Source organism: Trachurus japonicus, chromosome 15 (assembly GCF_045865225.1).
Source record: "Trachurus japonicus isolate A0001 chromosome 15, Traja_1.0".
NCBI classification, from domain to species: Eukaryota; Metazoa; Chordata; class Actinopteri; order Carangiformes; family Carangidae; genus Trachurus; species Trachurus japonicus.
The window spans coordinates 16,064,744-16,078,111 of NC_140921.1; the positions used below are offsets into that span (position 1 = coordinate 16,064,744).

The 13,368-nt window shown below is 41.2% G+C and overlaps 1 protein-coding gene across 25 annotated transcripts in view; it reads right to left on the reverse strand.

Annotated features, from left to right (window-relative positions):
- The window catches only part of kcnma1a (potassium large conductance calcium-activated channel, subfamily M, alpha member 1a), a 136,499-nt gene that overhangs the window by 121,708 nt on the left and 1,423 nt on the right, over positions 1-13,368 (reverse strand). The gene's annotated exons all lie outside the window — the stretch shown is intronic.

Consider the following 13,368-nt stretch of genomic DNA (forward strand, 5'->3'; position numbering starts at 1 on the left):
AACAATTGAGAGCAATATCCAGCCTCTCACCATCAGCGCTGACCATCACAATCATTCACTCAACCATTAAGAAAATTAGAACTAATGAAATGCACAAGACAAAATCTAAGATTTCATCAAATTAAACGCTGTCTTTGATACTGTTTTCCCTCAATTGACATTTTCATTGTTATTCCAAGACGCTGGATTCAAATGGGGATTCACAGGAAACAATCCATGCATGTAATCCAGCATAACTGTTTGTGATTTTATCTCACCATAAGCCTCGCTGTTTACTGCTCACTCACCTGCAGCTGTATCAAAGCTGCCTTAAGTTGCTGCTGATACAAAACCGAACATTTTCTATACTGCAGCTGCTTCACTTAACAACTATTCAGGTGTGGAAACACGGGGTTGATTTTATAGTGAAGCCGTTAGATGAAACAGAAGTGTTTGTCACAGAGGGTTAGGTCTGACAACAATAACGGCAGTTCTTTAACTTGATATTTCATCAAGCTCTATGTAAATTACTGTAAGCTTGAAGATCTGACTGGCACTGATAGATTTTTCTTCCTTATCTGCCTTTCGTTTTAATCCCAAAGTCCAATCATGTCACCAAATCTATTCTCGGCTTTTTTCTGAACAGCAATGGTTTTAGTAACCTAAACTAAAGTGCACTTCTCACTTTTGTCAAAACTATCACAATGACTGCACTTAGGAGTGCATTTCTGAGTCCTAATGTCATTTTTTAACTCTCAATTAAAGGTCTGTGTGGGATAGTTCAATCCCACACACGCCCACTCCCTCAAGATTACAGACCATTACTGCCTGTTTCTGCAGATGTGCCAACCCACTCCTGTCGACAATAAAAAAAAGAAGTTTTTATTCAGAAACCCTCAGCCCTGCTCCACAGGGAAAGTGAAGTAAATTAGTGTGTTTTAGCAATGTTTTCACAGTCACTCAAGTGTTTAACTGGCCAACCTTTTGAGGACATAGCCTACCTACAGTGAAAATAAATTGTCTTGTCAGGCTTCAGTGGTAGCCTAATTGTATTAAAAAAATTATATCAATTAATATCTCCAATCTAATCCCACAGTCTGTAAGCAACCCACAAATGTAAATATGCCATACAGATATACAGTTAAAAAAATGTGTGTTTTGCTATTGCTACATAGCTAACATTAGCATCAACATACATTGGCTGTTGACCATTGGCTGAGGAAATGTTGCAAGTTCAGCTCTCCAGATGCCACCAATGTTAACTCTTGTTTCTTTCTATCATAATTTTTATTCTACTGAAGTTATCACACTAACCAGCTAGCATAACCGGCCATACTTTACCATCCCAAAGAAGCTATTGTCATTCTAAAAAACTAAAAACAAAGTTATCAGGTGTAATTACAATCATACAAGTACACACACACGTTCGTTATTATCAACTAGTGGATTCAGCTGTTTGGTTGCTGTTCACCACAGATCAAGCACAGGTGGAGCTAATCACACTAATTATGGCTTCGTTCCACTCAAAGGTCCCAGAAGCCAACAGTGAGCCAGCAAGCACAGTGGCAGAGACCTGAGCATCTGGAGCCAGACTGAAAATCCAGTGAGCCAATATCATCAGCAGATATTAGCTCATCAGGTATATTTTGTCAGATACCAAAAAATGTGTCTGCATTAATGCGTTGTCTTTACTTTTTGACATGGCTTCATCCTCACGTTTCGACTATTGGCGCCACTCTACCACAACAAGAGTTTACCCACAGTGCATTTTGCACAGTGATATGGTGGTTAATATTATGCCTCGTGATCCTTTTGTCTTGAGGTCCTTCTGTTAAGTAGTTTGTGTTTTAAGTAGGGCTGGTAAAAGGCATTACTTCATGTTTTTCTACACAGTGGAAGGATTTTCTCTGGCTGCTGATTTTAGTTCACAATCGTGACAAGATTCTTCGTTTGAGCTGCTTGATTTCTGCAGGCCAAACTCTCCAGTTACACAATAACTTTTATATCCATGACATTTACTGAGTGCATTTATGTTCCCCCAAAGAATGAACCCTGTCAGTTCTGAACATTCATGAACTTCCTCCCGGTCGTACCCCTTAGGCCAGAATATCAACTTTGCACATAATATAATCTAATAAGAAGATTGCCATGAAATGTGCTGAGCCAGTGCTCCTAAGGGAATAAACCCACACCTTTAGCCCCACTCTTATGACAGACAAACTTTACTCTTTTTTTTAGCCCCACTACTGTTGAGTGTCTATAAATAACTTGTGTCTTACCATAATGGTTTATATGATTGTTACATGCAACTCTTGTACCTGCAGGACTTTCTGTCTGTCAGCTCATGTTATGTTTAATATTTTTAGCTGAGTATAATCCCATTCTGCTCTCACACATTGGATTTCAAGAAAAATACTGAGGTGTGATGATACACTCGGTAAGGCATGAAGAATGCCTTTGATCTTTGATTGGTTTTCCACCAGTTACTCCACTCCAGCTCCTTTCTTACATTCTGTGCAACACACAGGGATATTCAGATCGTCCTGTCACGCACCACCTCCACTTCACTGCTGCCGTATTAGCAACCTGTTCACACTCTTGCTTAGTTTCACTGCTACCAATTAAACCCTGCTTTTGATATGTGATGACTCCAACTCATTGCTTATTCCCTGGGCACTAGTTAAAGAGCTTGGAGCTGCTCTATGAGACTGGATTTGTGTCAAGTCAAACTTTTTATCAGGCTATTCCCACAGAATGACTATCCCCAAAGAAAAGATATAGCATTTATGGTAACTACAATTGCAATTTTCGATTCCAATATATCAATATAAACAAAAACCTACTGAAAACAGCTTGCAACTTAAAGTTTATGTATTAGGAAATGTCTTTTACGATCATCTTAGAATACTAGAAGACTTTATTCACAGAATAAGTTCCAGTTTTTGAACTTATCTGTGTGTAGTTTTTGCCATATAGACAGATTGTTTTAGCACAAATAGAAAATGCCGAACAACCGATTTTTAGGCAGTGAACAGCACAGAAATAGACACACATACTGCATAGTATGTGTATGGGAAGCTCATTGCTCATTCAGTCCTTCCTGAGCTCTCCATGGTGCTGAAAATCTTCACTTGTGCAGAATAGCTGAGGCCTACGGTCGTCATGTTTAATGCATCCTGCCAAAACACAGAGATGGAGCACAACTGCTGTGTGTCACTGTCACCAATGGAATTCACATCTCAGATGAGCACCGTGGACTGCATTACGTAGTCTGAATATTAGAACTAATCCCTGCCGTTCCCCTGGTCAACATCATAATTGGAGCACACATTTCAACACCAACCACAAACTACCCAGAGGCATCTAGGGTGTGAATCCTGATTGACAGTGGTAACATAGTGAGTAGCAATTACCATCAGGGAAGAAACAATATTATAAATTACTTTCTTATCATACATACTGTAGGTACATCTGCCAGTCATTAAGAATCAATAGTTTTATCACATTTGACACATTCCTAATCCAACTGATAACAATGCTGCAATCTCTTGTGGATTATAATGTTTTCAGATTCCACATTTCTGTAACCTGATTGTCACACTATTTTCCATTGTAACACAAAAACTGGCACTGCGATAACACTACGCTACAAAAAAAAGAAAAGAAAAAAACTTAGATCCACAACTCTATATACGTAGACATACAATACTTGTTGTGAAGAGCACTGTATTATAGGGCATCATGCACTCCCCAGAGCAATATGCATTTCAATCTGACAAGACAGGATCAAAGTATTAGACATTACATCTGGCAATGAAGCCATAACAAACAAATCTATATATTTATAACTGATGCCTGTTGTAGGTACATAATGAATGAGTCGATGCCCCATGGCACTAACCATGATGAATAGACTTATTAGTAGTAGTACATAAAATGATATGTCCACTGAAATGACATTCAGACCAATTAGTTCCTAGAAAATGCATATTTTTCACGTATTACATCATAAATTGTATTTGAATCTGCATAATTTGTCATTCATTTTTAAGTACATCCAGGATGTTCGAAATGGCTTCTGTTCATGTGATAGCTATGTATATCTATTTACAGATTAAAATATCTCCCGTCTGAGTGATCCCCGAGAGGGAAGCTATGCAATTTAATAGTCTAACCACTACTAACCAATTAAAGAGCTCTTTAATATCAATGGCATCGGCTGTCAGAGAGCAGCATGGTAGCTCTACATTATCATCCATCTTTAATGAGGCATCCAGCAACGAACCCATACATTCAGTGCATCATTTGTACATGATGTCTACACGTGCTGTCATTTGGGGCTCAACACTAGGCGCATCATCTTACAGAGCTCGTGTCACTCTGAAATTGCTCTGCCTCACTTGGTTCACGTCTAGATACATTTCACAGCTTTGCGAGCAATGCCGTGCAGCAGACGGAACCTGAGTGAGACAGGACCTTCTGGGATTTCACTTTTGCAGGCATCAAACAAAGCTGTAATTGACAGCTGGGCTATTCATTCTGTGCAGCTACCCTGGAAAATGTCAGAAGAAGTCAAGAGGTAAAATCATTGTGTAGCAGGCCCACTCACTTTGGCGGAGCAGGGTTCAGCTTGTAGTCTGCCCTTCACTGTCAGTTGAACTTGCATTTCCTCATAAAGACATTCCATTTTATTAGCGTCTGGTGCTCACCTACCTAATAGACGCTGACTGGGATGTTGCCAAATCGGGTGCAATCTTAGTATCATAGCATGGAAGCTATGAAGGCACATTGTTGGCACACAGAGAAAAACCTGAGCCTGCTGTTAGCCTGCAAGGAGAATGGCAATTAGCATATTAGCCTAGCGCCATTGGAGGTTAATTGAGGTTGCTTGGGGCGGTGGTGGTGGTGGTCGTGCGGTGGCGACGTGTAATCCTAACACTTTCCTAACCTTCTCTGAGAATGGAAGCTCTGCTTGCATGTTCAGCCACTTGTATGTTCAACCTTATACACCAGTGCATGTATGTTGCGAAGAAAGAGAGCTGATCTCTAAACAGGAAAACAGAAACGGCACCCGCTGAGATCTTTGAAGGTCACTGCAGTGTCCTCTACACATTCTCCCCTCTCTCTGTCTCCATCTCTCTCCCTCTCTCCCTCCGTGCATCAGTGCACACAGCTCAAAGCGCCAATTATTATGTTAACTGCGTTTTGATGTCCACATATCAATGCTCCACGGGCTTCCCTGATTTTGGAGGGTGGGTGGTGAGCTGAGAGGAATGGAGCGAAAATGAGGGGGAGAGTAGGGGATGGCTGGATGTGCCTGATAAAGGGCTGCGCACGTGCCGGCCCGGCTGGTTGCTGTTATTCGATGCAATGGCATGGAAGATTTGAATATTTCTAGTTTTTGAACACTTTTACACAATAAACCTGAAAGAAAAATCTGATTACACTGTATAATATTAACATAGCGTTCAGGTTTTTTTTTAAAACAGTGTGAGAATCTCAGCATGCAACATTTGTCTATAGTCTTAACAGACAAATGCTGCATGTGCATGTAGACTCCAAGCAAAATCGAAAAATGTATTGGAGCAGAATCGGTTTCTGTTAGCTGCACACACAAAAAAAAAAGCATTTGTAAATTTTACAAAGATAAAAGACCAGTGAGGCCTGTATGTATAACAGTCAGAGCAGCTGTTGGTATCATTGGAAAATATGGTACTGTCCTTCCAAAACTACAGCTTAAATACTATTCAAAATCCACAAACCAAGATAAAAAATATGTTGATATTCACATGTGGATATGCCACATGTGAATATCAACATATTTTTTAACAAATTGTCAGTGTAAGCCGTTTGTCTTTTCTTTGAAACAGCTGCAATGTTTCTTGTTCATGTTTCATCTTTTTTAATTAATTTGATTATATATTACTATGGCCTGGCTATAAGAAGGGCACCCAGTCTACACACAGAAAGATACACAGAGAGAGACACACACACCCTTCCTCTGATGTTAAGCTGTTTAAGGACAACAACAGCTGAGGAAGAAAGCTGGTAGACTGGAAACCATAAGCCATGATCCCGCTGGCTAGCCAGGCACTACAGTAGCTAGCTATCTCCCTCCTGCAGGCCTCCTATACCAGCTTAGCCTAGCTGCTCTCAACCAGCAGATCTATATGCAAATGGTCCTCCACTGCCAGTTTGACTAGGCAAGGATCAGGTGGCTTAGACCCTATCACACATTTTCAATGTCGGGAATGCCAGTCTTGCACTCCTGCCGCTTGTGGAGCCAGGTACACCCTTCCCCTCTAACCTTTAACCTCTGAATAGTTCCCAGGGCGTGGGCGTCCTTTTAATAGTCCAGTGACTGGCCAAAGAAGACATAACAGCATGACAGCAAGAGAGCACAGTTTGGGCACATGGGGGTGGACCTCTGTTTCTGTTTCATGATATACATAGTCTGGCCTGATATATGGCCTCTCCTTGTCTGTGGATTATCATACATCAGCATGGCACACTAGAGTTGTCCCTAGATGGCCATCAAATCAGGCACAGAGAATTAGGGATTAGGGCCCAGAAAAGGGAGGATCTCCACTGAAGAATAACTCATGAGTCACCCATTCCATAGACAGAACAGATTTGGAAAAGCTTACATTATATCCACTGTGTGCTGCTGCAGTATGTTTATTTTTACATTTGTTTAGAACTCAAAAGTAGATCAAGATAGTGAAATCTCAAAGAGAACATATACACACAAATTTAATAAATCCCAACTGACTCATCTCCACACAACTTGTGTTCTTCAGATGAGGCTGAAAATCAATTAGTCATTTAAGTCTCCTATCAAAGAGAAAGACAGATTTCCTCTGCTCTGTGTCATTGCAAATTGAATATCTTTGGATTTTGTGCCGTTGTTTGGACAAAACAAGTAATCTGAAGATATCACTTTGCGCTCTGGGAAATTGCAACAGGCATTTTTACAAAATTTGTTCGGCAAGCTAAGGAAGATGGAAATAATCATTAGTTGCAGCCCTATTCCTGATTTATTTTAAATGGTCCGGGGACTGGCAAGTAGACTGTTCCCACTTTGCCCTGGGATAGCTACCAGGCATGCTCACTCCTAGCAAGTGTCAACAACACATGCAGCTGAGCTACTGTAGAATATAGTAGTCCACCTCCACACACATTCCTGAAATGACATCAAATAGCTATATATGCAAAACAAGCCTTTATCAAGTGCTCTATGCTACACTCGTGCTCATTTCACCAGGTGTTTGCTTGGCACATTTCATTTCTTCAATTAGCTCTGGACTTTAGCGGGCCAGGGCCGAGCTGAAGCAGGCCGAGCTGGGCCACGTTAGGCCGAGGTTAGTGAGAGCGACAGCTGATGGGAGGGTGTGTGCTCTATGCTGCTCTGGCGAAATGCAGCTGGTCGGTTGCCAAGCACAAGGGAGTACACAGGCCCATAACAGTTCCTCTCTGCAGGCACCTCCGCAATCCATTCCAGTGAAAGGTAAGCGCACTGAAGAGTGTCCCAGCTATACCTCACTCTGCCATGGGTTTTGGGCTATTCCTCGTCACACATGGCAAACACAAACGTGAACACATGCTTACACTGTTGTGGGTTTCAGATTCAGGGATGATTAATCGCTCTGCAGTAAAAGCCAAGCCTTAGAGCATACAAATCAATATCAATCTTCAATTATGGAAATGCATCGTTATGATTTAAAATTTCAGAGGCTTCACAGAGGCTGCCATGTCTCATTAAATGGCTGATCATACAATGGATTTTGTCTTGTGGGGGGGGGGGGGGATTTAAGGAAATTGATCCACCTTTCCACCTTTAACCTTAAAACTATTAAATCTTACGTGATAATACACAACACTGCAGACTGACAGGGGTCAGAGCAAACACAAACACAGCCGATGCACCAGATGAGTCCCCGCCCCACCTGTTTATTAGTCACATCACAGGAGCAGAGTCTGGCCTTCAGTGAAGAGAACCAAAACACGGCCCATCAAACTCTCATTAAATAAGATGAAACTTTAATGATCCCTTGATTGCCACAGGGACACAGGGCTGGAGCAGCAGCAAGCAAACATGAGAAACAACATGAGCTAAATACGAATGAACAAGGATAAAATTGCACTTGTAATACTGATATTTGTAAAATATTATTAAATGTATCAGTCAAAATGTGAGAAAATATTGTTTACAGCATTATAAGTGTTTCCACATTTGCAAAAGACGCGTCAAATTTCAAATAATAGACAAAGTAAAATGTATAATATTCAGACCAGAGGCTAAAATGCAAATGATAAACTAACTGTGTATGGAATGGGCTGAAACTCAAGTAACACGTAGAGTAAGATTTGTGTGAGAGATGCAGAGACGAGCTGGTGTACGGAGGTCCATACAAATGTAGAGAAATTGTCTCAGTATATAAAAACATCTATCACATATTATGAAAGTGCAAATGTAATACATCAATATTTAAATATGTAATTTAATAGTCACACCGTGTGGAGGATTGTCTGTTTTTACCACTATGAACAGGAAATATTACGTGCTGATTCACATGCAGAGAACATACAGATGTCGGCAATTATGTAACCAAATGTCATCTAGATTAAGCCCGAGTACAGGAGTGATAAGTGTCAAGAGTAGATTGTCCAAACAGAGCAGGTACACGGCTCCATCACCCCGCTCGCTGAGCTGTTTGGACAGAAACAACTGTACAGTCCTGACGTCTGTTGGCTCTAAAGTGCACATAAAACACTCCATGTTGCACCTTGGGGGGATGAGGGGGAGGCGGAAGGTGCTCAGTGCAGTAGCTGCATCAGCTGTTGTGCTCAGGCAAGGTGGGAGGTGTGTTTTGTTTTTTCAGTCCTCATTTAGCAGGATATATATCTCACCAAAACACACCGACACATGTAGTTTAGTGCTTAGATCGAAATACGTGACAGTCTACTCTGATGCTGCTTGTGCACTTACTTCCTCTGTGTTGTCAGTTCAGACCAGTTCACAGCCGATAGGACGGAACAATCTCTCTCCTAACTGCTCTGTGACAGGTGTCAGTGGTGGAGTCCACTGCAGCTCCTTCTCCCACCGATGCAGGGCTGAACACTGTTCTTCTATTTCACACCCCCAGATGAAACTGCCTTCTAAACACCTGTAGGGATGTGTTCTGGGTAAAATAACTCAATCAAAGTGGTAACAGTGACTGATCAATGTATTTTAAAGAAGGTAAATAGGGACATGGATGGTTTCCATACTGCTGAGAATTAATGAGTTTGTACCAAATCTTACAAATATGATGACATCACTTAGTCAGCCAGATCATGCCAACTGGCAAATTAAACTAGGCAACAGTATGGCATTGGTAATAGCAGGAGCCAACAGTGACCTGCTGTCTAATTAGCCAGTTCACAAAGCTGAAAAATTTGTCAAAAACAATATGGGATAATTTTCAGTATTGATATATATCTGCCTTGTTTAATTGCTTACTTTGAAAAATGTGTGAAATATCACAATTTTGTGGAAGAAAATAAAACATTTCCAATGATCACAATTTTCTAAAGTCAGTCAGTTTTACATCCCTAAAATCATTTGTTTTGTAAACAGTTCAAAATCCACAGTTTATCAATTTAATAAAAAGCAAATCCTCATGTTTTTAGTTTGAAACAGGACAATTAATTGGGGGTTCATTTTCTGTTGATGAATTATTTTACGAATCAACTATTTAATCCAGCTCCAGCTAAAAATTAATTGAGCTCCTCTCAGCTTTTGTTGCTTTGGACCTGAAAGTTCAACATTTTCTCTGTCATAATATCTCAGGTTCACTCAACATTAACTTTAGATTTCACTGGCTGTCGCAACTACACAAACATATACAAGATATAGGAAAACTGCAATGTGAGTCTAGTTTGAAAAGTGATTCACAAGCGCTAATATAGAAAATACCAGGTGTTTCTCTTTTTTTTCTTAGAGCCATGTTTTCACAGTCATGTTCTCCAGAGGATGATAATGCCATGCATGTTTGAATAGGGATTAATACCACAAACGCAAAGCCTCTATACTCCTCCTCCCCACGCATCCCAAATAACAGAGGCGTCATATAAGAACTCCTGGAGGTGGCATGACGCAGAGTGGATAACTAGACCATTAGATAACCATACAGCAGTGAAGCAGCACAGCACAGAAAACAGCACAAAAACTCAGCAAGACTACAAGACCATAGGGACGGGAATACAGAGCAGAGCTTATATGCTAACAAGCCTTGCAGCATGTTAGTGTGGCTTCCTCCACTTCAGTATATCACTGAGTGGTTGCGCTTACATTTCCATCACTCATGCATATGCATTAGCATTGTCTTGAGTGAGACTTTCCCTTAGTAAGAAAACCCCATATTTAGATTGTGTGAAGTCTTGAACTGCACTATAAAAAGAGAATGAAATATTGTCACTCATCCAGACAGCCTGAGAGCTGCTGTTTGCAGGGGGACTTAGGGCAAATCGCATTACCAATGTGGTTGATACGTGGCTTAAAAGTGGCATTTGAGCACTCTGAAACACCCAGCAGATAAATAATGCCATAATGTTGCCATTACTAGCACAGGTTTAGAAAAATCAATATGTCTAATGTTTTGTTTTTTGTTTTTTTTAAATCTGATGTTCGGATCAGACCATTGCTTAACTGTCCACAATACAACTGTTTTGTCTTGTTTTAGACGGATCCAGGTTTTTTTTATTTAAAAAAGGTGATTATCCCAGTTTCTGAGGACTCTTTCCCAGCTCCTTGGAGTTCAATATGCATTTATTGGCTTTGCAGTAAATGAGCAGCAACACTGCAGACACCGTTATTGAACAGTGCCGACATCAAAGTTGCACTGCACATTTCCCTGGGCAGAATCCCCTTATCTCTGCCTTTCTTGATGCGTATGATCTCTTCGACCCTTGACCTCTCTCTTATAATCTTAACAGAGAAGATGGCCATTTAAAAGATTTAGGACACCAGCTGTGTGTCAATGGCAAAGCGCAGGAGGACACTATGCAATGCAACACCCCCTCTCGAACCCTTCATCACCCTCACACCCCCTGTTTCCACTTCCTCCTGTGACTCTCTCAGAGTTTCCACCTCTATTTCCTTGCCTCTGATTCCAGGTTCCCAGTACGCCAACAATGCATCCTGTTTCTGACACATGCCAACCGAGCTGGCCTCACCAGTCAGCTGAACACAGATCCAGTTTCCCTTTCTTAATACTCCTAACAAGCCTTTTCCCACTGCAGCCAAGTGTCAAGCCCCACCAAAGTCACCTAACAGGACAGCTCTGTCGTTCACAACACAGCAACAACACACTGCAACAGAGACAGGGAGCGCCAACAGGCGTGTGGTTTCATTTTTATCATTTCTTCTCATTTCCTAGAGATGAGATGCAACCAGATACCCACCAGCAGTCACAAGATGGATGCCTCATTATATTTGCATGGTTTATTTTCATCACTTTCCCCAGCAAGACGGTGCGAAGTATGAAGGATGACATATGGTTTGGTGCCATTTCTGATACTGGGGATACATGGGCATGACAAAATGACAGGAGGCTGACAGCCAAATAATAGCCTAAATGACCTACTGGGCAGAATCATCTCGCAGCATAAACAAGAGATGTTTAGATGAGACCTTTTTTTTTTTAGCAATTATTTGGATCCCGGCAGAAGCCTCTTATATGTATCATGGTAATGTCTGCAATTTTTTTTCCGCATGATCAGTTTTCTGAGTGGAAGATTCGTATAATGAAGGAAACATTGAGATGATAAGTGTATCAGTCATATCCAATGCAAAATAGCAGCTTTATGAAATGTATCTGGTTTTGGAGTTTTATGCATGAAGGTAAATTAGGAGTTGGGAGTTATTATCTAGTCAGCTATCAGTACTAGTACTACTAGAATACGTAGAGAAAAAGGGGGTGAGGGAGCACTGTGTGGATCTTGGAGTGAAAAACTGAAAAAAAAAAAACAGGTGCTCTTTGGTGAGGGTTCTAGTAAAATATGTTTTGGATAGGGATTTCTAAATACAAAAAAAAAATCTAATTGCCGTCATCTCAAATGAACTGCTTCACCATTTTGTAAAACTCTTCACAAATGTAAAATACAGTCTTCACCAGCTAATGTTGATGGATTAATTTCCACTTTCTTAAGATTCATTTACACAATACGACCAATACCAAATCAAACACCCTGTATCACATCTTACTGCATTCAACCTTTCCTTCAGTGGAGGGGATCTGCTTTGTCTATTGGCAGCTAGGGTTGCCCCTGTCTCCCACCTGTCACAATACCAAACAGAAAAGGGCAGAAAAGGACCAAGGCGACCAAAAGAACATGACTGAGAAGCAGCAGGAGGTACACGGCTCATCCAAACAAACTGGACACAACCCAAATACATCAAGGACGAGGGAGCTGACACTCGCTCTGTCTTTCTTCTCTGCTAGTCAGTGGCACTGACACAAAACCCTGGCTAGACTAAAGACAGTTTTTAAAAACACCATTACTTCAGGATTTTTTTGTATTAAACGTATGAATATTTTCTTATTTCAAACAAGCATTGAGAAATGAAACATGTTCGGCCATGTTTGTGCACACTCTCAGCAACATTACCTTTCAAGCTGCCCCTCTGTTCAGCCAGGGGTCCAATGCACTACACATAAGAGTGTGAGTCATGTATGAAGCAGGCTTTAATACACACATGAATCAGCCGTGATTCATCCTTAATGCAGACCACCCCAAGCGAAGGAATGGGCAGTCACCCTTTTTATCCTAGTTCTACATTATTCCTGCCAACATGCAGAACAAACACATTTCAGCCGCCGCTGAACGTAAACATGAGGTGGAATAACAGAAAGATGTGGCAACAAGGAATGATGTTTCCAGATACTTAATATTGCAGAGTTGTTACACAGTGTGTTAATCGACAAGCCTCTGTGTCATTGGGTCTGCATGAGAAGTCCCAGTAGACTTCATAAGGTCTCACTGGTGGAATGTGCAGGATCATGTTTGGTTACATGAAACTGGTGTGCGGCCCCCCTGAGATGTTTACTTTCACCCTAGAAGTTACGAGCTGATGAGGACACTGTGGTGCATGTTGAAGGAAAATGAAATGAAGGCATTGCTCTCTCCCCTCATCTCACCAGCGTCCGTCATGCAACACCACCCCCTATATTCAAGAAGACAGCCGAGCCAAGGGATAATAACAATCATCTTCAGGGGACTCATTCATTACAAAGGCACTGCAATGGGCACTTTATCAGTTTAGTGGCTGCGTATGATGCAGATGATGAGGAAACCCATAACATTCAGCTTAGGGGCATGTCACTTGAACAGTGGAGGCCATCAGAG